Here is a 27890-nt window from a genome sequence, read left to right as displayed (position 1 = left end):
ATAATAAATGAAAAGAAGTAAATTGAAAATATAAATAAGTAAAATAAACGAGGGCATCTTGATTTAAAATGCTGTTTACATTGGAAAAATACATGTAAAATAATCTTGATTTGTAAATGATATAATCTTTTATATGAAGACTCCTGTATCAAAACTCACAAATGAATTAATCAAAGTTGATTTATTTCTAATCAATATACATGTGAGGACATAAAATTTTGTTCAATTTCTAAGTAATTCAGTGAACCATCCAAAGAAATGAAGAAAGTAATTCCATTTTAATAATACCAAAATAAAAACACTTTTGTGTTAATTTAATAAAAGATGTGAAAAAAAATAGCCTACATTGTTTAAGTTTTACTTAAGCAAGTTGAGGAAGAAGTTTCAGAGGCTGTCTCTCATGTTTATCAGCAGGAAGTAGTTATTTGAATGATAACAGAGTAGTCAGTACTGTGGGCACCAGCGAGGCAGATTCAGTCAAAGGAAAGCATGGAGATATATATATATATATATATGTGTGAGAGTATTGCAGTATTCAATGAATCTATTATGATACTGAAAGTTATAAACCCATTATAGACAGACAAGGACTGTTTTAGGGAAGTTTTATTATAGAACTATATTACAGAATATGGAATATTATTGATTTGAGATAACAGTGGGATATCTAGGTAGATGAAGCTAATAATTTAAACGGAACACAGCTGTTCCCGGAGTACACATACTGTTTGAATTCTCCCTCTGGATGGCAGTTATATGTTTTGATTCATGAAAAGTATTTCAAATCTATTAATTTCTAATATATGCACTATACTATGCACAACATGTACACTAGGCACCAATGATATTTTTTGATTGTCAATGTATTTTTTTAAGCAACAATCACCATGTATTTGTGCAACTGATTTGTTTTTTCAAATACTAAATGGGATCTTAACAAACTTTTCTCACTTTGGCATATTCTTGTATGACTTTTCTCAAAAAAAGAGATGTAATTTTACAACTGAGACTAAAGGGACCCCAGTACTGCAAACACTACTCCTTCAGGGACCCCTTGTTTTTTGGGATTAGGAATAACTGAGCAATTTACTCTGAAAGTCTCACACCTGGCTTTCTGTATTGCTTCATTTAAATATAACAGAATGCGACATCACTGCAAAACTCCGGACATTTAAAGGCATAGGTGTATCCATGTTTTTCCAAAGGACTTTTGGCATCTACTTATGCTAACATTCTCTGTTGTCAGCTCTTCGGGTGTTACCTGATCTTCCCCTTATTAGAATTCTAGGCTATTTGCCATGTTCATAATCCTGAAGGGTCAATCTTTCCATCTAACTATTTTTATGCAAATTTAACAGCATCTTCTATTTCAGTTTCTTTTTCCAGTAATTAACAATGATGGCATAATAACTTGTTTAATCCACGAATTAATGCCTGTCAAGACGGCTTAAGTGACCCGGGTTTGAAGTCGTTTGTTTTGGTTCATCTCCTAAGACCATCATATTGGCATTGATCAACCATGAAGACATCCAATAATAACTTTTCCTTTTACATGCGGAATGGGATTCACAACCACTGCCACATTCTCTCTGGCAAGGCTTGAAAGCTCTGCTGAGTGTTGATGTCCAAACCAGACGGCCACCAACCAAAGCCAAGGTGACTGTGACAGCAAACAATAGCCACTGCCGGCCATCCTGTGTGTTTAACCAAATTTAACTGCGAAGGCTGGACCAACTCTTTCTATACTGACACCTGTTCCTGACTGTGGCATAGCCCCATTCCCTCTCACCATGAAATCGTCAAGTTCACCAAGCGTTACACCAGTAACACCTGCCCATTGGAACCCCAGCATGGTCATATTTTAACATGTTTAGCAAAGCCAAGAAAGAGATACAAGATTGCAGACTCCTACTCAGTCCATGGCAAAAAGCTGTCAGTGCATCCGGCCCAGTTCAGGCACACATCTTCCAAATCTTAGAAGTGTGTCCACATTTCCGCACAGTAACTATAACTCTTAAGCTATTAAACTTCAATTTGTCGAATTTGACAAATTTCTTATTAGCTTCAATTCTTGCTCATTCTGGCAGGTATAATTTTTCCCCCAGGATTGGCCTCACCTTGCCTCTTCTCTCCTCTCTCCCTATAGTCCTCCCTCTTCCCCTCAGCCCGTCCTCCTGGCCTTACAAGCAACATGGTGTTTGTGGCAAGAGTAGTTCCTCACACTTGATGAGGCTCTGGCTTTGAGAATAGGCAAAGACTCAGTGGATTCCATTCAAAACAGTCACTCAGGCCTCTGCCAAGAAATAATTCCACTGATGATATTTTATATTAAAAACCTGAGAAATGCTATAGTTAAATCAATACAATTTAGCAAGATATTAAAAAATAGTAGAGAGCAGATAACTAGGCATTATTTTTAAATGAAAGGATAGTTAATCTTAGAAAGTTCTACTATAATTTATCATATTAGGTTAAGGAAAGTAATCACATAAGTAATTACTACATACTAAATAATTAATTTAATAAAATCTGCACATTTATTTTAATGCTGTTCATTGGAAGTTATCTGTCAGGTATTTTTTAGTATTGTAAATTTCTAAGTTAGTCATGAGTACTTAATTTGTAGAGTATTTGAGAGATATTTGTATAAACATGAAAGTATGTTTATGATAATATAAAATGGAACTCGTGCTCTAAAGGATTGGAAGAATTCTGGTTTGTCTCTGAAAATAAAATACATTATTGACAATAATTATCTTCTTAGGGTTCACTGAATAAGTATCTGTAACAATGTTTCTCTTTTCATCTCTGATTTTATTAATTTTGGTCTTCTCAATTATCTTTTAGGTAGTTTGACTAAATGTTTGTCAATCTTGTTAATCTACTCAAAGAATCAACAAAAAATTTATTGCTTATATTTTTTATCTATCTCATTAATTTTAGCTAGCCCTAAGGATTCTGTTTGTTTGTTTGGTTGGTTTGGTTTGGTTTTATTTTTTTAGACAGAGTCTCTTTCAACCGCTCTGGCTGTCTTGGAACTCACTGTGTAGACTAGGCTGGCCTCAGATTCAGAAAGATCCGCCTGCGTCTCCTGTGTGCTGGGATCAAAGGTTCATGCCTTCAAGCCAGGCTCAGCCCTGACTTCTAGTATCTCCTCTTACCTACTCTTTGTTTGGCGTTGTCTTCCATGCTTATCTAAGACCCTCAAGCACAACACTAGGTATTAACATGGATTCTCCCCAGTGTTTGTTTGTTTGTTTGTTTGTTTGTTTTTTAATATAGGCATGTAGTGCTATGAACATTCTTCTTGGGACTGCCTTCATTATAGCCTATAGATTCTGGTATGTTTTATTCTCATCTTCATTAAATTCAACGAACTTCTACATTTCTTTCTTGAGTTTTCCCTTGAACCAACTTTCATTCAGTAACGTATCATTTAGCTCTCATAAGTTCGTTCATGTACTGTCTGTCCATTCTACTGTCGGTTGGTATCAGTTGGTATTACTTTTGCGTTTGGGATGTTATTTAAACTTTCCTAAATTTCTTGAGATTTGCAGTGCGTCCCAGTATGTGGTAATTTGGAGAAAGTTCCATGAACTGCTGAGAAGAAAGTAAATTCTTTAGAGTTTGGATGGGAAGTTCTGTTGATGTCTGCCACATCCATTGGATTATGATGTTATTTATCTCCAGTGTTTCTGTTTAGATTTTATATAGACATCCACTATCATTGTGTTTGAGTCAATCTCTGGTTTAAGACCTAATAAGATTTATTTTATGAAATAGGGTACTTGTTTGTTTGGTGGATAAGTGTTTAGAATTAGAATATCATCTCAATGAATTTTTATTTTGGTAAGTATGAATGTTCATCACCATCTCTCCTAATTCGCTTTGGCTTGTGATCTATTTTGTCAGATATTAGAATAGCTTAGCTTGTTTATTTCTTTGCTCTATTTGTCTGGAATATCTTTTCCTGTATGTTATGTTAAAATAATGGTATCTGTCATTGATGGTAAAGTGTTTTTTCTTAGAGGCCACAAAACATGAATCTTAATTTTTAATTCAATTTGTCAGTCTCTGCTTTTTTAAAAAATATTGCATAATTTTCCATTTCTCCTCCCCCAATCTTCCCATGCACCACCTGTTCTCTCTCAAGTTGATAGCTGCTATTTTTTTTTAAAAAAATTATTACATACACAAACACACTTCTAAATATATAAACACAACTTTTTCAGTACCTACTGAGGGAACTCAATGTTGACTGAAGACACAACAAGACCAAGACCTCAGCACCAACGAGATTTATTTGCCTCAAAGGGACAAAAGGCAGGGATAAGAGACAAAGACAAAGAGAGAAGAATAGAGAGAAAGTGAAAGGAGGGGGAGGAGCAAGAGGAGGGGCTATTTGTCCCAGAGTGGGACAAAGGACTGCCTCTGGATAAAGAGGGGACAGATGTGGCCCATAGGCAAATGATAGTTTATAAAGATAAAGGGGGAACCCTGTGTTAGGATGAGGTATTTTACTTTTAATTGGGCATGTTAATCAGGTGAGCCAAAGTGGGCTTTTGATTACTGGGCTTCAATACTTTGATACCTGGACCTTGCTAGCCAAACTCAGGAGGAAGTAGTGGCCAAATAAGAGAATAGACCGTAGGGGCTCATTTTAGGAATGAAACCTAATGATTTTTAGTCATTAGAGGTAATGAAGGAGAAGGGCGACTACTACAGCCACATGCTCGAGTGGGCTAGTGTCCCTTCACTTAAAATGTTACTTGTATGCATATAATTTTCAGTGCCAACCACTTGGTATTGGATGATCAATTTGGGAGCTCTTCCTAAGGAAGACTATTTTTTCCCACTCTCAGCATTAATTGTATGCCTGCAATTCTTTGTCTAGGGTTGAGGTCCCATGAGATTTCTCTTTTCAATGTCAGCATTATCTATTGGGCTGGTCTTTTTTTTCTGGTCTTGTTTAGGTATCCGTGCTGAGGAAACTTCATGGTGTAGCTTCTCTGACACGTCTAGATGAAATCCCACAGCAAACTTCCTGTTGCTCTGCCTTTCACAGTCTTCCCACCTCACCCTTTGTTGGGAGGAAGCTGCTATGAAATGTCTCGTTTTATTTCCTAGAGGGGCATCTGTAGCTTCAAAGAATATTGTAGAATAAGTTGCATTTCTAATTGTAGCGAGAGGAATTACTTTTAGCTGGACATTTAATTTGTAAAATAGGCCCAGTCAAAGGAGGAGTTATCGATACCCTAGTGCCTACAGAAAACTGTGTGTTAAAATCATATTCTTAACTCATATTTAAGCAACTGGGGAAACACAATCTGTCTTTGAGTTTTTCTGACGCTTCCATAACTAAGGTGATGATAGGTGTCTTTTCTCTCAGTTTGGTGTTTAAATAAAATGAATAGCATGGAGGTCCTAAAGAACAATCAATGAGCCTGTTCTCCATTGCCAATTGCACCTGCGTCTTGTGGTCTGAGTCTGTGTATCTCAGAGAAGCCTGACACATTTCCAATAGACAAGAAGGATCTTTAGTAGGCATTTGTTGTATTTCTTGTACCTTATTAAAAACTTATTGCTCCTCATCTTAACTTTTGTTGAAATGCTTCTGTAATAGTGGGCTAAACCACAGTAGTCACTGCCTTGTTCATTCATAGGGGGTTTCCAGGATCCTAAATGAAGTCTGAACGATTTTTCCCTTCCTTCGTTAATGACCCTTTTCTTAACATGAGCATGCACTGATATATAAATGTCAGTCCAGGACAGATGATGAAGGGTGGAAATAGATTGGATCAACTTGTTCATGTGTGGGATTCTTTTCATGGGGGATTATTATTTCTGATTGTACTCTGATATAAACAGCTAGCTGCCTCTGATCATTTGCCCCTAAGGGATTTTACCATAATAAAAATCCCCTACTTGAGTTGGCACCCTGTCTAAATTGTGTTTCCTGTAATATCTGTGGGGGAGAAATACCATGAAAGTAATGGCAGAGTGGGTGGATAGGTAATATGCTTAAATTCAGAGCAGAAAACAGAGGTAGAAATCTAGATTACAGACAGATTCTGGGCAGAATTCTTAGAAGTATTCTAATTCCAAGCAAACACTCATGCAGTTGGCCTCCTCTTTCTCTCACAAGATGACAAAGGAAAATCTGGAAACCGAGGGTCTCCCCACAGGTAACACAAGCCCCATCTACCTGCTTGGCAGGGAATCAAATGACTTGCCTGGAAGCTAGTCCTTAACAGCAGGAATGGTAGCACAAGGTCACTTGCATTGTGATGGAAAAATACAGGCCATTGTTAGGCTTTGGAGGCTAAAGTGGACTCAACTGAATGTTCCTCAATGGCAGGCCAGTCAAACAGGGTGGGGAAGGGGGGGACCCTGAATGGCAGCAGCTTGCAAATTGAAATACTGATATTTGTATAAAAAATAGTTTTTCTATCTTAGAGTTTGTAGGCATAATGTTATGCAGGGAGTTTTGAAGAGAAACACAGATAGGCACACGTCTAATAGATGTATTATTTTCTGTGGCTGGAGTAAAATACTGTAGCTAAAGCATCTTATTTGGGTATTTGGTTCCAGAGGGAAAAGAGGTCCAACATGGCAGCTATAGGCATAACTGCACGAACAAAAGCTGAGAGCTCACGTCTCCAAATGCAAGCATGAAGCAGAGACAGTGAGCTAAAAATGGTGATAGGATTTTAGCCACATAAGGCCATCCCTAAGAAACACTCCAGCAAGGCTGTATACACCTCCTAAACCTCACCAAGAATCCCCACAAACCTTGCCAAAGAATTTAGTATCAAGAATTTCTAATTTCTTTAGATAAGGTAGAGGAGTGAAGACTTCATTTGCAGTTTTCTAATCATAAATAAAGATAACATTTTTTTATGTATCTCAAAGCCATTTTCAATATTATGTGAAAAGGTATTCTTCTTTAGTTACAAAAAGAGAAACATAAACAATAAGCCAGCCACAAAACCTCTGATCTACAATCCATCTTGCCTAAAAACATGAGAGGGCAACGGTGGCACAGAACATGTGGGAGTAACCAACCAGTCTAATCTGTCTTAAGGCCTACTCCATGAGATGGAACTCATACCCAACACCTCTTGTATGACCAAGAACCAGGGCCACTAGACATCCCAGAGACTTAGAGCAAATCCAAATACTACTGGTCTAAAAGAAAACAGTAACAGTAAAATTATTCCTACCGATATTCTGCTATATTTATAGATGGGTGCCTTATTCAGCCATCATCAGAGGTTTCCTCCTGCATCAGATGGGAAGAAATACAGAGTCTCATAGCCCAACATCACACAAACCCATACACACACACACACACACACACACACACACACACACACACACACACACACACACACACCGGAGAGGTGGGGGGGGAGGGACAGAGATTAAGAGCAAAGAAAGAGAACTCAGAACACACTAAATGGGATGTCTCCATCAAATTCCTCCCCTCCGAGCTCAGGAAACTCCACAGAAAAGGAAGTGGGAGGGTGTGGGAGCCAGAGGGAATGGAGGATAGAAAGAATGAGGGCCTCTAAATCAACAGAGCAAAGTTCATATGAACCCCTAGAGGCTGAAGCAGCATGTACAGGGCCTGCACCGGTCTGCATCAGGTCCTTTGCTTATATATCATAGCTTTCAGTTTAGTATTTTTATGGGACCCCTGAATGTGTGAATGAGTGGGTCTCTGTTTCTTATACCTTCTCTTGGGGTTCTTTTCCTTTTGTTGGTTTGACTTGATTAAGTACAACGTTATGATTTTTTAAATCTCATTATACTTTATTTTGTTTTTAAAAGGTCTACTTACATTATTACCTTTATTGACTTTCACATGTTGAACCACTGCTGCATTTTAGGGATAAAATCAACTTGCTTATGGTGTATAATTCTTTTGATGTATGTCTATCAAGTGTTATTGAACATCTTTCATCAAGGATATTGGCCTATGGTTTTATTTTTGTTGTGTCTTTATCTGGTTTTGCTATTAGAGTGATACTGGCTTCATGGGAGGAAACTTTGTGTGCACCTTATGTTTCTTTTTTTTTTTTTTCTTTTTTTTTTTTTTTTTTTGTGTAGCCCAGGCTGGCCTCGAACTCGTGATCCTCCTGCCTCTGCCTCCTTCAGCAAATCCTACCGCTGTGCGCCACCACAACCGGCGCACCTTATGTTTCTAATTTTTAAATTGTTCAAGAAGGCTTGCCTGTATGTCTTTGAAAGTCTAGTAGAATTCATGTATCTTTAATGTATCATTTGGTCTAGATCTTCTACTTTATCTTCAAATCCTAGTATTCTATCTTCTGTTGATTAATGCTACTTGTAAGGTTTTCATTTGATATTTTTTAATTGTTATTGGATGTTTCAATTCGATCTTCATTTCAGTTTGACTTCTTTTCATTCTTTCTATCTCTTTATAGAATTGTGTTCTCAAGTCCTAAATTGACTTTGTCCTTTCCAACAGCCTTATGCTTCTGTTTTCTTGGGCATTGCTCAGGTATTTATTGTCCTTAAGTTCCTTCTCCTATGGATGAAGCAAAGAAGTGCAGGCCGACAGCAGCCGGATGTAGATCTCTCCTGAGAGACACAGCCAGAATACAGCAAACACAGAGGCGAATGCCAGCAGCAAACCACTGAACTGAGAATAGGACCCCCGTTGAAGGAATCAGAGAAAGAACTAGAAGAGCTTGAAGGGGCTCGAGACCCCATATGTACAACAATGCCAAGCAACCAGAGCTTCCAGGGACTAAGCCACTACCTGAAGACTATACATGGACTGACCCTGGACTCTGACCTCATAGGTAGCAATGAATATCCTAGTAAGAGCACCAGTGGAAGGGAAGCCCTGGGTCCTGCTAAGACTGAACCCCAGTGAACTAGATTGTTGGGGGAGGCCAGCAAGGGGGGAGGATGGGAGGAAACACCTATAAAGAAGGGAGGGGGATGGATTAGGGGATGTTTGCCCGAAACCGGGAAAGGAATAACACTCAAACATAAATAAGAAATACTCAAGTTAAATAATAATAAAAAAAATAAGGCCTTGAACTCAGGACAAGTCTCAGGTTTGCATTTAGAAACAATTTCTGATCACCTGAACAGATGAGCTATGCAAAATGTAACTTCTGTTGTATCCTTAAAAAGGACAATTTTATAAAAGGAATATGTTCTTACTTGCATATTTCATCAAAAGCTATACAAAATACTGAATACATGTTTTCTAATTGTCTGCCAAAGAAAGCTATAAATTAATATAGGCTATGTTTTTAAAGAAGTAGTTACTGTGTTCATCGCAGCCTTATTTATAATAGCCAGAAGCTGGAAAGAACCCAGATGCCCTTCAACAGAGGAATGGATACAGAAAATGTGGTATATCTACACAATGGAATATTACTCAGCTATCAAAAACAACGAGTTTATGAAATTTGTAGGCAAATGGTTGGAACTGGAAAATATCATCCTGAGTGAGCTAACCCAATCACAGAAAGACATACATGGTATGCACTCATTGATAAGTGGCTATTAGCCCAAATGCCTGAATTACCCTAGATGCCTAGAACAAATGAAACTCAAGACGGATGATCAAAAATGTGAATGCTTCACTCCTTCTTTAAAAGGGGAACAAGAATACCCTTGGCAGGAAGAGAGGCAAAGATTAAAACAGAGACTGAAGGAACATCCATTCAGAGCCTGCCCCACATGTGGCCCATATATATACAGCCACCCAATTAGACAAGATGGATGAAGCAAAGAAGTGCAGAAGTGTAGATCGCTCCTGAGAGACACAGCCAGAATACAGCAAATACAGAGGCTAATGTCAGCAGCAAACCTCTGAACTGAGAATAGGACCCCCGTTGAAGGAATCAGAGAAAGAACTGGAAGAGCTTGAAGGGGCTCGAGACCCTATATGTACAACAATGCCAAGCCACCAGAGCTTCCAGGGACTAAGCCACTACCTAAAGACTATACATGGACTGACCCTGGACCCTGACCTCATAGGTAGCAATGAATATCCTAGTAAGAGCACCAGTGGAAGGGGAAGCCCTGTCCCTAAGAATGAAACCCCAGTGAACTAGACTGTCGGGGAGGGCAGCAATGGGGGGAGGTGGGGAGGGGAACACCATGAAGGAAGGGGAGGAAGGGGATGTTTGCCCAGAAACCGGGAAAGGGAATAACACTCGAAATGTATATAAGAAATATTCAAGTTAATAAAAAATAAATAAATAAAAAAAAAAGAAGTAGTTACTTTATGTGAACATATGGAGACATCATAAAGCTAATTCTTAGAGTTTATTTATTTATTTTATTTTTATACACATAACTATACTAGTTTGAATAAGAGGATTAATTAGTGTCTTCCTGCTTTTAAGGCCGTTTTCCTTCTTTTGTGTTGTGTTTTGAATCCTCAATCTGATTTTTTTTAATCTTACTATATTTAGTTTTGTCATACTTAGTTATTATCTCTTAGAGTTTTTTTCTGTTTAAATACAAGCCTAAATAACTCTATATAGTAAGATGATCTTAGTTTTTCAAAATACCCTTCAAAATGATAATAGTTTCAGTTGTGAAAAACATGTTAAAAATTATAATATCCATGAATTTAGAAACCTGAATCTTGCTGGATGGTCCAATGGATAACACACTAGAGTTATAGACAAAAGAAAGAAAACCTGAATGAATTTCAAAAGTCCTTAGGCCAGATGAAACTAATGGATCAAGACACATGATTCTTCTTAACTATTACACACTGTTAATAAAATATAAAGCACTTGATAGTCACGAAGGAGAAAAACGAATGCAACAAACTATGTACTCAAATATCAGAAACCTGCCCACATTGCCTTCTAACTACAAAGGAAGAATCAGAGGGTTCGCATTTCCTATCAAATTGAATATGTTATTACCTTCCTCACACAAAGCAAATCCATTTATTCAATGGCTCCCAGATGTGTCTCTAGGAAGAAATTGTTGGCTGCCTATGACAGGGAAGTGTTCTTTAGTTGAGTGGACTTCAAGAGAATGACTTAACCTTTGATGCAATATACATTACCTCTTAAGATAAGAAAGTCATTAATGGAATGGAAATAGTAATACAATAATCATAATTCCTTTTTAATTATTGATCTTTCTGTGTAGGAGTTCTGATCACCGATTAAGTGTACCACTTTATCTAGAAAGAATAAGTCTATTCCAGTGAGCCTTACATTCTGCTTCCACTGTTGAATGGTGCTTGACAGCAGGGAATTTCCATCAGCATTCCTTACTCTTTTCTTTAGCTTTACAAAAAATGAAAGAATTTCTTTGTAGGAATCAAATGCCTTATTTTACAGAATGCAACATGAGTGGAGGAGCTTAATCAATACAGATGCCTCCATCTCCTTTTCTGTTGTTTTTAGAGAACATTAAGCCAACTCCATCCTATAGGTAGGTCGTCCACATCCTAACAGGCATCTTCTTTGAGAACTTTGTCTACAATTTCTCTTCCAGTTTAGAACAAGGACCTAAAATGGAAGCTACAAGAGGGTAAATATCTTAAGATAGGTATGTGACCTACAGTGATTTCTTCAACACAGAGCAGAATCTTTTATAAACATTGGATGGTCTTATTGAATACTGTTATTGATCAATTTCTAAGACATTCTAGTACATTAATTCTTTTGACTAGTTACCCCATGCCTCATTTATTTCCTACATTAAGTACTGTATAGTTTTTTCATGTTGTATAATAAATGACAATATAGAAGAAAGGCTTAAAATATGGTTGTTCATTCATAATTTCTTTAAGGCAGAAACACAGCTTGGTTTCATGAACTACTCTCCATGATCCCAAAGGCTGAAATGAAGGGGTAATCCCCTTGAGCTCCATAACTGGTGGCTGCTGAGGGAAGACAGATGTCATGCTCCTTTTTGTTTTGCAATCCTAATATAGATTCCTCTGAACTCTTTCACGTGTAAGATTACCTTTTATTTCTAGGGTTTTCCTCAAGCAGTTCCTCAGTGTCTCCTTCATGTTTTGAAGCACCTGTGACACACTGCTTCTTCTGTGTCTTGTCTTATATCTGGCATTTATCTTTTAGGGATGCTGCTGTGCTTATTATCATAAATGTCCCCCAAAAGTCTCTCTGTAAATAGCCTGGTTAGTAGCTTATGACATTGCTAGGAAATGTTCAACATTTAGAAAGTAGAGCCTCATAGACATATGATAGGAAATTTGAGGCATGCATATTTGGGGAGCTATTTGGTCTCTAGCATTCTCTCTTTTCTCTGCCATGAATCCCATCTTTCTCTGTTTTTTCCTCCTCTTTTTTCTTCTATGCTCCGTATTTCTTACTGTCTCCTTGTCTCTGTTCCCAACTCCACCCCATCCTCTCTCTGCTTTCTGGCTATGGACAAATGAACAATTTTATTGGTCATATACTTATACCTTACCCACTTTTGCCCACAAGCCCCAAAATAGCAAAGGTAAACAACTATGGATTGAACTTTTGAAAACACTGAGTCACCATAAACTTCCTTTTTTAGGTCAAATTGGTCTTCTCTTTGACCAAGCAATGGAGAGATAAATACCATGAAAAAAATGAAACTTAAGTGCTCTAGGTTAGCAGGGTCCTGTAAGTACCTACACTTGGATTACTATGCGTCTGTATAATTCTGGAACATGTGGGAGACAGCTTCTAGTACAAGAAAATTAATTCTCATTATCAGAAAGGAGAAAGATATTCAATAGTATGTTGAGATACAACCTATTCCAACCCCCTTCTCTTTCTGTCTCCATCCCTGTCTTGATGGACTTGTTATCACAGGCCACAAGCAACAGATCCAAGTGACTGCAGACTAAAACCTCTGAGACCATAAATCAGAATTAACTGCTCTTTTAAGTTACTTATTTCCAGATATTACAGTAGTAGAAAGCTGCTCACAAACCCTAGTATAAGGATCTGTCTTTATTATGAAGACATATCTGGTACTGTCTCTGTAAGCCAGGTATGTTTGTACTGTACCTCTTTTTGGCTAGAATTTTCTCCAAAAGTACCATAAGTCATGGACCAAGTTTAATATGAGAGTTTTTTTAAGTGTTCTTACATGACAGTGGGTTCTGGTTTCAATTTTACATGTTAACAAGGATACTATTTCTCCTAAAACATTTTCTGGGAGAAAATTTTCACTGAAAACAGTGTCCATTCACGTGAAAAAGAAAAGATGAAAACAAAGATTCTGTATATGAGCATATTATCCTTAAAAAAACAAAATTATTGAATTGCATATAGATGTAAAAAATCAATGAGGCAGGGCTTGGAAGGTATTTCACTTGGTAGATTGCTTACTTAGCAAACATAATGCCCTGTGTTCAATTCCTAGCATTGAATAAACAAGATATGGGGTTTTATACCTGCAATTTTAACATTTGGGAGGTATAGGCCACAGGATCAATATTTAAAGAAATCCTGCAGCTACATAGCAATTTGGCACTTGTCTGGGATGAATGAAACCCTGTGTCTCCCAAAACAACTCTACACCGTAAATGAATCAAAGGAACATTTATCTGAATATCCTTTATTTGTAAACATTAGTTTCAGTAGTACTTAGCTTACTACTCGGTGTATTGTCCCAGTTAACCAGTAAACCTTGAAATCCTACAATATATTCAGTACAGAAAATTACAGTTTTGATCAGTGTTCTCTAGCTAGGCAGGAGAGGAGATATAAGCATAGAAACAGGGAAGAAGACAAAATAATTATAAGAGAAGTCATAAGTAATTACTATTTTAATGATCTAACTAAAATACTTAAACTACCCATAAATCACATAAACAGACATACAGAGTTTGCATGAAAATTTGCCATGTGAACTAACAATGCTCCCTCAAAGAGCCGAAGATCATCTAACCTAATCCCTAACACCCAGAATGAGGAGCCTTTCTTTAAGTTTTTGGAAAGGGTTGTCTAAGAGATTAAAGGCTATTGCTAATACCATTGGTGGTACCCCAGGGGTAGAAAGTAAGTCCTAATTGCTGAAGAGATAATGTGTGCACTCAGTATGCTTGGGTCAGTTCTCTGAGCTAGAACTCACTTGAAAGTCTCCTTGAGAACCAGCTTGCATGTTACTTTATCTGACATGTATATGGTACAATAAAGGCGGTAAGCACACAACAGTCCTAACCAACTATGCCACTTATGAGCCACAGCAACAAACAGCAGGACACTATTACCATAACAGTGAAGTGGCACTGTCATACCTGAGTGACATTCACATAACTTACAATCCTCTAATTATACTTAAGATCTCCTGAACATGAGAGAAACCACATCTAGTACTGGAAACCTAGCCAAATCTCCAGGGCTAGTGAAGTCATGAATGTTGGGAAAGAACCACGCAACTACCATTTTACTAAAACACAATAATCCCTAACTACATTCTAAATATTTTCCTCATACCACATAAGACTTTCTAATTAGTAGTCTTTACCCCTTATCAAGTAAACCTCTCATTCCAACAGTCAAATACCATTACAGAAAAGCACTACCAATTACAATTTAGTGTTGTGAAGCCCAGTTACAAAGGATACATCTATAATTAACTCCCACACCTTAAGGCTCAAGGATCATTACAGAAGAGGAATGGAAGATAGTAGGAGCCAGGAGAGAGAGAGAGAGAGAGAGAGAGAGAGAGAGAGAGAGAGAGAGAGAGAGAGAGAGAGAGACCTCTTGGCGATGTGAGAAGCCAAAGCCATAAAGTGTCACTAACAAGACTATCTCAAGTGAGATAAACCAGCACAACAACAATGAACATGATAATGTGGGTAAAAGAAAGTCCTCAACTCTATACAAAGAACTTCAGGCAAACAAAAATGCTGAGAGTGGGAGAAATAGTTGTCCTCAGGGAGGAGAACATGAACTGGTTATCCAATACTGAGTAGTCAGCCCTGAAAATAAATATACAAGTAATACTGCTTAGAGTATAGACTGTATATATGTACTTAGTTACAGACATGCACACACACACACACACACACACACACACACACACACACACACAGGATGTGTGAAAACATCAGTCATGGATTTGAAAGAGAGTAAGGAATTATATATAACAGGGTTAGAGGTAGAAAAGGAAAGAGGATAATTATGTATTGCAATCTTTAAAAATTAAATGATTAAAAATACAGGTTTGCAAAGCTTTCCCAGATAAAGTGTACTGGTCTACCTGCATATTCTATAAGCACAAGGACTTTCTGCACAATGATACCTTAAGTTACTTTTCATGTTGTCAAGCTCTGTAAGTACCTTGTACCAATCATCTCTATAATGCTAAGGAAGAGGTAAAAATCTACTTTTTGAGACTTGTTGAATGAATGAAATTGTCTGAGAATCAGAAGACCTGTTAAGTGTCATCCAGAATCTTGCAATTGTTTTCTTAACAACAGACACTAGACAATGACTAAAATAGCCATTTCTTTTATATAGGATACAGATTTACCAAGTATTGCTTCCCATAAAAGGTTTTCCTTTTGTGTAAGACCAGCACAATTTCATACGAAATATTAGCAGACACTTGCGTGCATGCACACACTCTCAAACACACACACACACACACACACACACACACACTCAAACATGCACATACACACATATGACTACACTACTATTATTAAGAAAACATAGAGCAACAATGTACAAGCAATGAGAGTGTGGGCACAACCACAATGTTAGCATATTGCCCAGCAGTCCTACTTCTGGGTATATAGACAAAGTTGAAAGCAAGAACATAACTCTGTATACTATGTCTAAGCAATAATTATACACAGTAATAATAAAAAGGCAAAAGCAATCTGGAGACACATTAGTGAATGAATGGATCAAAATGTAGCAAGTGGACATAACTCATTATTGTTCCTCTTAAATAAAATATATATTTTGGCAATCTAAAACATGTTTGAGTTTTGAATACATTTGCTGTTACATAAACAGTCAAAGTAGATGATTATGGCAAATTTCTCTTATTTTAAACACAATTTTAGAGTAAGTAGAGTCATAAAGACAATGTAAAGTACAGATTATCCTGCTCTGGGGTTAAGAACGCAGGGGATTATTCTCAAGGAGGCATGTTATTTCACTCTGAGAAATTGAAGATATGTGTACATGATAATAAAAGTTGTAGAACAATAAGGATGTTTTTTGAGTCCATTTGATCAAACCGAAACAGGTAATTACATGCTATGCATATTTTTGTAGAATTAAAATCATATCAATTAAAAAACAAATTGTCATTAGAAATGTAAAAATAATAGGAACAATGTTAACAAAATTGCAAATCTTTCAGTTCACTCATTTTTCTTAAAAAAATAATTATCTTATTTATTTACATGCCATATATTGTGCCCCCTCCTCTTTTTTCTGGTACCCTTTCCACAACGGAATACTATTCAGCTATTAAGAATGAGGACATTGTGAATTTTACAGACAAACTAGTAACTTTCCTCTAGAATGAGGTAACCAAGACACAAAAACACAATGCATGGTATGTACTCACTGATAAGCACTGGTAAGTGGATATCAGCCCAAAAATGTAGACTACCCAGGGTACAACCTGTAGAACATAAGAAGTATAACAAATAGAAAGGTCCAAGTGAGGATGCTGCAATTCCACTTAGAAGGGAAAACTAAATAAAAATGGGAGGGTGAGGGAAGGAGAAACATGGATGAGAGAAAGGAGAGGGAGGGAGAAAGGGAGAAGATCAGGTGAAGGGGAGAAACAGGATAAGCCCAAGAGACCAGGAGAGTGAATGGAAACCTGCAGCTGCTGGGGGAAGGTAGTGGAAGAAATGTCTAGAAAGTTTCAGAGGCCTGGAATGTGAGAGGTACCCAGGACTCATGTAGGTGACTTAGCTGAAATGTCCAACCACGGGAAGATGGAACCTGGACTGACTCAATTAAAAAAAAAAAAAAAAGAGCCCAGGTGTAGGGAAATGCCAGGGTGATAAGGCAGGATTTGGTGGGTGGGTGGGGAGCACCCTATAGAACCAGGTTAAGCAGCTTGGGAAAGGGGTTTGCAGAGAAGAACCTGAGAAAGGACATAGCATTTGAAATGTAAATAAATAAAATATACAATAAAAAGAGGCAGATTTCTCATTTGTTTCTTTTCCTTTTATCTATCTTGGCTAGTTCTCCGCACTTTACAGGGCAAATGAGATGAGATGAGCAATTGTGTAATGAAACACATCCAGTACATTGAGATGTTTGGATATCATCCTTGATAAGAGTATCTTACAAAATGGCATTGTAGATATTGTTGCTGGAATTATATTAAGGAAAAGTAGATTTGTGAGAGGCTCAGGGTTGTTATAAAGATTCTTGTACTTCCATTGTGCATATTCATACACTCATTAAGTGTTCTTCGAATTGTTGGTAACATCTCACACTGACACCCTATCATTAGATTGCTCAAGAAGAAAAGCTTAATAACACTGAAATTTGAAGTTAAATTTCCTGATTTTCCACATGAAATCGTTTTTGAGTTATTTGAACATAAGCCAAGATAGTCTGGGGAATTATATGAAACAAATATTGAGAAAGAATTCAGTTAAGTATAGTTAATCTGCCCAGAAATACATAGCAACAAGGTATTTAATCACTCAATATCCAGTAAAATCACATTCAGACACTGCTAGAAATTGAGTCTAAACAGCTTTCTTAACTTAGAGGACAGTGCAAGACATAAGACTTTAATACCCTTGTGATATTTATTGGACTTAGGACTTTGGCACTGTTTTCATGATAAAATCCCTTTTCCTTATTAAGATGTTTAATACATTAGTCAGTACATGTCATCTGTAAATCAACTAAAGACATGAAAATAGTCCTCTCATCCTGAGGAAACATGAATATTGATGTTTTAAAATCTGATATTGCCATTGTCATAATGTGGCTTATCTATTGTTTGGAACTGCCTCTGTCCATACTAATTAGAAAAGAATAATAATTTTTTTAAAAAAAATGAGTGTTCCTTTTAACCTTTAAGATTTGAGATGCTTACAGACTAGAATTTGCAAGTATTTGTTTTCATCCTTAAAAAAGAGATTATAAAAGCTTATCACGCATCAGTCAAATTAAAATATAGTAACCCTATGGCTTGAGGTCATACAAAGTGGAATAGGCATGGTAAATTTTGATCTGATACCTGTCATATAAAAATTACAATGCCGTCAGAATCAGTAGTTCTGGAAACTGAATTAAAAACATTTATCTTAGCCCCATTCCACAGGGCTATACAGCGCAGGGAGTGAAGTAAGGTCTGTGAAAGGATTTCAAATTAAATCCATTCTACAAAAACAAAATTATATAAATAATAAAGTCTCTTATATGGTTTACTATCAGTAATGTTATAAAAAGATTGCATATTCATTTATATATTTATATTAAATTTAAATATTTATCCCAAGGTAAACAGTGAATAGAATTAAAATCCCTCTGTGAAAGTAATACATTAATTTATTGCATCAGGTAAAACTTCACAAGCTAAAAAATTTAAATATCTGCAGTCTCTAATGCATTTTCTGAATGAGAAAATGGAAAAACTATTTTTAAGTCAACCTAGTAAATATAACTCTACATATATTTTATTTTTAAGAGTTCACCTATTTACAGAAACAAAGAACTACAGTTTCAAATTGTATAGGCAAGGATATTAAGTAGGAACAGAAGGACTTGCAATGGTGCTTCATGGAGTACAAGGATGCAGTGACATACCAAGAAGTGCAATTTGATTTCTTCCCTTGTATCATAGTACACAGGTCCTAAAATCCTTTAAACCAATAGTATGGACAATCAATGAGCCAAATGGTCACTGAAATCTACCATGTACCTTTAAGATTAAGACTAATCCTCAATAAAATTCAAGACATGATTAGACTTTCAACTTTTGGGAGGGGTTCACATTGACTTTATCATTATATTGTATTGATTGGTCACCTATGACCAGTGATTTGATTGTACAAAAGGTTGCCATGGAAATACTGAGTGAGTTCTGAAAGTTTCTAGGTAATGATATATGTAAAGTTTCATGGAGACTACCCAGGGAAGTCCTGGATATTGTATGAAACACCCTACATCCTTCACCTCTGTCAACACTTTGGTCTTGTGCTTCTCTGTATGCTTACTCATATTCAACATAATACACCAGCATGTATTTCTTGCAGACCCATGAGTTTTGCTTGCATATTTAGATACAAGAAGAGTGTTCCAGGATTATCTTTTTGCAAGGTTGTAGGTCAGAAGTAGCATTATCATAATCTGGGCCATGGAACTGACAGCTGAAATGGGCATTTTGGCAGGACTGAGCCTTTGACTACAACTATTGTAAATAACACTAAGGGTATATTATAAAAATGGTAGGGAGCAGATAGATTCTAAGAACAAAAGAAGTATCTTATGAGATGGTATCTACCAGAAATAACAATGAAGTTATAGTCATATCTCAACAACATGGCTGCCTAAACACTGAGGAGATTAGAGTTTCCCAGGGACAAACCATCTCACAGTATATTCATTACAAAGTTTTTTTAGCCCTGCAGTCACATAAACACAAAACACATTTAACTGGCTGAGCAAGTTTTGTGTATATATTAGATGTGTACATGTGGGCATGTGTGCACATGTATGCAGCTTTAATAATCAAAGAAAAAGAAGGCATTCTTGGAGATGAAGAGAAGGCATGGTAAAGGGTGAAGGGAGAAAGAGAGATGAGGGGAAATAATATAATTATATATTAATAAAATTAAATTTAAAATTACAATGCATTAAAAATTTCAGACCAACTCAAAGATGTATAAAGAATAGTCTTTTTATGGAAATAATAAATTCTTATATTGCATATGTGGCTTAAAAGGTGCTTTGCTTGGTTAAGTAGGTGTCAGCTCAGCTGCATGTTTCAGTAGCTGGATTTGTCTCTCAGTCTCTTCTGGGACTAAAATTGAGATGCAGGTTGGAAAAACTGCAAATATATCCACAAGAACAAGTACAAACTGGTTTGAAATAGGAAACCACTGTAACGAAGTCTAAAGAAAGATAATGATAACTCCAAGTTAGGTATGGAATATGGAACATTTTTCTTTTGGAAAAGCAGTACAAATAAAGAACAAAGAAAAATGTCAGCTTGTATACTGATGAACAAGTACCTCCTTATGATCACTGTATCCAGGAGAATAACATTCCAAAATGACCGTCATACTGGAGTTTTTTCTCCCTTGCCTATTTAAGAAACCTCCAGATGTAAATAAACATAGCATTATTTTCTGGTCAAGATCTGTACAGAATGGATTGTCAGGCCAACACAATAAAATTGTATTTTTCACTAAAAGAAATAATTGTAACTACAAAAGAGCTGCAGTCACTATTGGTTTCTTTATGCAGTTGCTATTACAAAGAGTAAAAAGGATGTACTTTTGCTAATATGTTTTTTTTTAATTTTATATGAATACTAGCAGACTATGGGAAGGTGTGCAAAAATTCTAAAATTGACAGTATTCAGTAAAAATAACTTCTGTTTCATGAATATTTTCTTTTGAATAGAAGCAAGAAAACCCTTGCAGTGATAGGGAAGAAAGAAAAAAGGATGGCAATGGGTGATTTCTTTGCTCCCTTGCTATAGATTCAAAATATCATAATATTATATTAAGTTATGCTTGCATATATATTTATATTATATCTGTATCAGTGTACACACACAAACAAATACACACAGAGAAGCAGGTAAGTATTCTTACTTGACCTGGATTTATAAGTATTTCTAACGGGGTCCCCATTGGAGGAGTTAGAGAAATGATTGAAGGAACTGAAGGAGCTTGAAACCCCATAAGAACAACAATATCAAACAACCAGACTTCTAGGGACTAAACCACTACCCAAAGACTGAACATGGAAAGACCTATATGGCTCCAGCTGCATATGTAGCAGTAGATGGCCTTGTTGGGCACCAATGGGAGGAGAAGCCCTTGACCCTACCAAGATGGACCCCCTTGTGTAGAGGAATGTCAGGGTGGGGAGGCAGGAAGGTGATGGTTAATAAATAATCAACAATAACTATGATTTATAATTAAATTTTGATTTTTTTCCATGAAAACTGGGACATCTCTATAGGAGAAACAAAGCATAAGGAAGGTGAAAATTTCTAAGAATAAATACATCTGCCAAGAATAATGAAAGTTCTTTCTATACTTCTGAACAAAGACTAACAGGATTGAAAACTTGTTCCAATGGATGAATGGAAAGTGGTATATTTGATCGCATACCTATGTAGTTCCCATGTTCAAGGTTAATTGAGAAACAAGAACAGAGGACAGAGAAATAGAGACCACTATCATCTCTTTAAGATGATTGAACAGGTATAGTGTACCTTCCTGTTATCATTCATCATCTTATGTGGGAGGACTTACCTCCTCTATTTTATGAAACACTAAATGTTCCTCAGATGTTCTCATAAGAGCAGAGTCTGTCCCAGACAAGTGACAAGATAGCTTGGTTCTACCACTTGGGACCTTTTCAAACAACATAAAAGCGACAGAGGAATATGTTCTTCTCCATCATTCTCTTAAACTACTTTAATATTTTTGTCTCCTTTTCCCCTTGATAACTAAGAGAGAAAGATAGCTAAGGCTAAGCCAGGTTTGTACTGGCTGCAGGTGTCCTAAGTCCAGTGAAAGAAGGTAAGCAATTGATGAAGTGATGCTGTGAAGAAAGTTACTATCTAGACAATATTTTGGACAATCCATAATACATCTGCACGCAATTTGAATACCCCAAAGCAACTAACATTACTTTAAATAGATATGGAAATCCCCACAAATGCTCACAGAACATTTAGTAATCCTACCCAGAACATTGTGCTCTTTACTATCCAAGAACTAAATATAATCAGTAATCATGTGATCATTTTATGTGCTTTGAGGAATTGCCATCAACTTAGGGGATGCTATAGGTTATAAAGTGAAAGCTACATCCAGAATACAATCTTTACCACCCACACTAAAGCAGGACAAATCAACTCCCATTATCTAATATTTGTAAATGTTATTCACTTGGATTTATGATTTATGCTTGAAAAGTCAAGATACATCAAATAAGATGAAAAATAATCATCCTCTGATATTTTCTTTTCATATCCTTTGTTAACTGTAGAAAGGAATTGTATAAGAAGAGGTGCTGAATATGATCCATTACAGAATGTTAGTTTGGAGGAGAGCTTTTGCTGCTGGAAAAGTAATGACTACAATCAACCTGGTTTATTTTATGTCTAAATAAATGGCTAAGCTCTGACAATAGGGATTTCATACTTGCATTGTTTCTGGAGGTACACAAGGAACTATAATGTACTCATCATCAGTAAGAGATGACATTCTGATCATCTTGCTTTATAAATGGAGAAGCTAAAGTTTACAAGAGTTAAGACTGTTGAACAACTAATGGGGGAGCCAAAACTGAGAACAATTCTATAGAATATAGTGTTCAAAAGATCCAGTATGTACTCAATAACTATTTTTATAGTAACATAGGTCATTCTATATAAATGACATTGATCCATATCACTTCCCCAACAAGAAAGAAGTCAGTCAAATTAGCTTTGAAACTCAGATATATATATATATATATATATATATATATATATATGTATGTATAATATTGTAAAGCTCATGTAGGGTAAGTACTTTTTTCCTGCTAACTTATTTTCATAAGCTGATTGTATTATATATTTTAAATAGAGTACTAGTTGCCCTTGCTATTTCTCACAGTGTGTAACTAATAAGAACTCATGCAGAAGAATTAAGTCAGATATTGTGAACTTTAATATATCAAATATTAGATGAATCTAAAAATATTGTTCTTTGTAAAAGAATTCCCCCATATAAAAATCAGCAACTGTCCAAAGGGTGATTATAATTTTATTTTTCTGATTTTGCAATTTTTTAAAATTTTTTATTATATATTTATTTACTTACATTTCAAAGGTTATTCTGCTTTCCGGTTTCCTTGTCCATCAGCCCCCATTCCCTCCCCTCCTCCTCCCCCATAAGGGTATTCCCCCTACACATCCCCCTCATTGCCCCCTCTATATTCCCCTGCACTGGGAGTCCAACCTTGGCAAGACCAAGGGCTTTCACTTTCACTGGTGCGCCAACAGTTACATATGCTGTTGGATCCCTGGGTGAGTCCATGTGAGTCTGGTTTGTTGGCCTTGCTGTTTTTATGGGGTTGTAAGCTCCTTCAACTCTTTCAATACTTCCTCTCATTCCTCCCAAGGGGTTCCTATTTTTAGTTCAATGGTTTGCTGCTAGCATTGACCTCTGTATTGGACATGCTATGGATGTGTCTCTCAGGAGAGATCTATATCCAGTCCCTTTCACTATGCATTTTTTAGCTTCATCAATCTTATCTAGTTTTCGCGGCTATATATTTATGGACCACATGTGGGTCAGGCTCTGAATGGCCATTCCTTGAGTCACTGCTCTAAACTTTGCTTCCATATCACCTCCTATGAATATTTTCCCCCTTTTAAGAAGGAGTGGGAGCATCTGCATTTTGGTCATCCTCCTTCTTGACCTTCCTGTGGTCTGTAGATTGCATCTTGGGTAATTTGAGCTTTTTGGCTAATATCCACTTATCAAGGAGTGCATACCAAGTATGTTTTTCTGTGGTTGAGTAACCTCACTCAGGATGATATTTCAAGTTCAGTCCATTTGCTTATGAATTTCATAAAGTCATTGTTTTTGACAGCCGAGAATTATTCCATTGTGTAGATATACCACGTAATTTGAATCTGTTCCTCTGCTGAAAGGCATCTGGGTCCTATCCAGCTTCTGGCTATTATAAATAAGGCTGCTAAGAACATAGTGGAGCATTGGTCTTTGTTGTATATTGGAGCATCTTTTGGGTATATGCCTAAGAGAGGTATAGCTGGGTCCTCAGGTCGTGTAATGTCCAATTTTCTGAGGATCCTCCAGACTGATTTCAAGAGTGGTTGTACCAGTTTGCAATCCCACCAACAATGGAGGAGTGTTCCTCTTTCTCCACATCCTCGCCAGCATCTGCTGTCACTTGAGATTTTATCTTAGCCATTCTGACTGGTGTGAGGTGGAATCTCAAGGTTGTTTTGATTTGCATTTCCCTGATGACTAAGGATGTTGAACATTTCTTTAGGTACTTTTTGACCATTCAATAATCCTCAGCTGAGAATGTTTTGTTTAGCTCTGTACCCCAATTTTAATAGGGTGATTTGGCTTTCTGGAGCCTAACTTCGTGAGATCTTTGTATATTTTGGATATTAGCCCTCTATCAGATGTAGGATTGGTAAACACCTTTTCCCAATTTGTTAGTCGCTGTTTGTCCTAATGACAGTGTCTTTTGCTTTACAAAAGCTTTGCAGTTTTATGAGATCCCATTTGTCGATTCTTGATCTTAGAGCATAAGTCATTGGTGTTTTGTTCAGGAAATTTTCCCCAGTGCCTATGTGTTCAAGACTCTTCCCCACTTTTTCTTCTATTAGTTTGAGTGTATCTGGTTTGATGTGGAGGTCCTTGATCCATGTGGACTTAAGCTTTGTACATGGTGATAAGAATGGATTGATTGGCATTCTTCTACATGCTGACCTCCAGTTGAACCAGCACCATTTGTTGAAAATGCTATTTCTCTTCCATTGAATGGTTTTTAGCTCCTTTGTCAAAGTTCAAGTGGCTCTAGGTGTGTGGGTTCATTTCTGGGTCTTCAATTCTGTTCCACTGATCTACTTGCCTGTCTCTGTACCAATACCATACAGTTTTTATGATTATTGCTCTGTAATACTTTTTGAAGTCAGGGATGGTGATTCCCCCCAGAAATTCTTTTATTGTTGAGTATAGTTTTCACTATCCTGTTTTTTTTGTTATTCCAAATGAATTTGCAAATTGCTCTATCTATCTCTATAAAGAATTTATTTTGATGGGGATTGCATTGAATCTGTAGGTTGCTATTGGCAAAATTTCCATCTTTACTATATTAATCCTGCCAATCCATGGGAGATCTTTCCATCTACTGAGATCTTCCTCAATTTCTTTCTTCAGAGATTTGAAGTTCTTGTCATACAGATCTTTTACTTGCTTGGTAAAAGTCACATCAACATATTTTATGTTATTTGGGACTATCGTGAAGGGCATCATTTCCTTAATTTCTTTCTCAGCCTGTTTATCCTTTGAGTAGAGGAAGGCTACTGATTTGTTTGAGTTAATTTTATACCCAGTCACTTTGCTGAAGGTGTTTATCAGGTTAAATAGTTCTCTGGTGGAACTTTTGGGGTTGCTTAATTACACTGTCATATCATTGGCAAATAGTGATATTTTGATTTCTTCCCTTCCAATTTGTATCCCTTTGATCTCCTTTTGCTCTCTGATTGCTCTTTCTAGGACTTCGAGTACTATATTGAATTATTAGGGAGAGAGTGGGCAGCCCTGTAGTCCCTGATTTTGGTGGGATTGCTTCAAGTTTCTCTCCATTTAGTTTGATGTTAGCTACTGGTTTGCTGTAAATTGATTTTACTATGTTTAGATATAGGCCTTGAATTCTGATCTTTCCAAGACTTTTATCATGAAGGGGTGTTGAATTTTGTCAAATGCTTTCTCAGCATCTAATGAAATGACCATATGGTTGTTATCTTTGAGTTTGTTTATATAGTGGATTATGTTGGTGGATTTTCATATATTAAACCATCCCTGAATCCCTGAGATGAAGCCTACTTGATCATGATGGATGATCGTTTTGATGCGTTCTTGGATTTGGTTTGCAAGTATTTTATTGAGTATTTTTGTGTCAATATTCATAAGGGAAATTGGTCTGAAGTTCTCTTTCTTTGTTGGGTCTTTGTGTGGTTTTGGTATAAGGATAATTGTGGCTTCATAGAAGGAATTTGGTAGTGCTCCACCTGATTCAATTTTGTGGAACAGTTTGGACAGTATTGGTATGAGGTCTTCTATGAAGGTCTGATAGAATTCTGCACTGAATCCATCTGGACCTGGGCTCTTTTTGGTTGGCAGACTTTTAATAACTGCTTCTAGTTCTTTAGGAGTTATGGGGTTGTTTAGATGATTTATTTGTTCCTGATGTAACTTTGTTACCTGGTATCTGTCTAGAAAATTGTCCATTTCCTCCAGATTTTCCAGTTTTGTTGAATATAGGATTTTGTAGTAGGATTTGATGATTTTGTTAATTTCTTCATATTCTGTTTTTATGTCTCCCTTTTCCTTTCTGATTTTCTTAATTTGGATACACTCTCTGTGACCTCTGGTTAGTCTGGCTAAGGGTTTATCTATCTTGTTGAAGAACCAGCTCCTCCTTTGTTGATTCTTTGTATAGTACTTTTCATTTCTACTTGGTTGATTTCAGCTCTGAGTTTGATTATTTCCTGTCTTCTATTTAGTTGTATTTAACCTTTAGCTGGATTATCTAAATTTCTGCCTATGTGAAAAATGAGCAAATTTCTGCTAAGAGAATGTACAGGGGAAGTTTATAAGTTTGTATAGAGTTGAGTTTTATTCTTGGGTTAACTATACTTATAATTAACATTTCCTTTTCTGAGTGTTTATTCATTCCACATACTTCAATAGCTAGAAAAATAATGGTTCTAAGAGATGCTCACATCTTAAATCCCATAGCCTTTGAATATGTTTACATTGATGCTACAAGCTTGACTTTCCCCCATCAAAAAGGATTCAGGAAAATGATTTCTACTGTGAAACATTAATAAACAAACCTCAGTTGTTCATAGCAGCTTTATTCATAATAACATGAAACTGGAATCAACCTGGATGTTCTTCAACTCACGAATGGATAAAGAAAATATGTTACATCTACATAATAGAATACTACTCCACTATTAAACACAAATACATCATTAATTTTGCAAGCAAATGGATAGGATTTTGGAATATCACCCTGAGTGAGGTAGTCCAGGCCCAGAATGTTACTTCCTTATAAGTGGACATTAGCCATAAATCACAGGACCACTATGCTTCAGTACATATACCCAAATATCTGCATAAGAAGGAGGTAACAAGAACATGTGAATCTCAGCAGAAGAGGAAACTAAAGATTCATCAGAGGAGGCTAGAGAGAGGGAGCTGGGAAGGGAAGAGTGAAGAGGAGAACAGGGATAGCTATCAGTTGTGGGGAGATGGAGTGGGATGGGGAGTGGGAGGGCTGTGAGTGAGAATGGAAATTGCCAGGAGGAATCTGTGGTGACTATCTGGTAATCTGTGACAAGAGAGGGTACAGGAAATCTATGGGGATACTATAGCTGAGATTCCTACTAAGTAATATAGAAACTGAAGTGACTCCCTCCTGTCGGGTCTTCCCAAGGAGGGAAGGGAACGTCAATAATTCCACCCACAAAACCTTCAACCCCAAATTTAACTTGTCTATAAGATGTGGAGGAATAAAGATGGAGCAGAGACTGAAGGAACAGCCAACCAATGACTGCCCCAACTTGAGACTCATCCCATGTAAGAGAGGCAACCAATCACCGACACTAGTAATGATACTGTGCTATGCTCATAGACAGGAAACCAAAATAACTATCTCAGGAGAGGCTTTATCCAGCAGTGAATGGAGGCAGATGCCAACTCCTTAGCAAAATGTCAGATGAAGTTCTGGGAGTCTTCTGGAAGAATGGAGTTGGGGTAGAAATGAGTAAGCCAAAGGGATCAAGTACACCACAACCAGACCTACAGAGTCAACTAACCTGGGACCATGGTGACTCGCAAAGTCCAGGCCATTAACCTGGGAACATGCAGGAGCTAGACCTAGACTCCTTCCACATTTGTCACAAATGTCCAACTTGGTCTTCAT

At 36.8% G+C, this 27890-nt stretch overlaps 1 pseudogene; it reads right to left on the bottom strand.

Moving 5' to 3' along the window:
* Window positions 1–1389: 1389 nt before the first annotated feature.
* On the bottom strand, window positions 1390–27890 carry LOC116884408 (annotated as a pseudogene).

This window comes from Rattus rattus, chromosome 15 (assembly GCF_011064425.1).
Source record: "Rattus rattus isolate New Zealand chromosome 15, Rrattus_CSIRO_v1, whole genome shotgun sequence".
NCBI classification, from domain to species: domain Eukaryota; kingdom Metazoa; phylum Chordata; class Mammalia; order Rodentia; family Muridae; genus Rattus; species Rattus rattus.
Note: the sequence above shows the minus strand (reverse complement) of the source record. Positions and strands in the feature narration are given on the sequence as shown.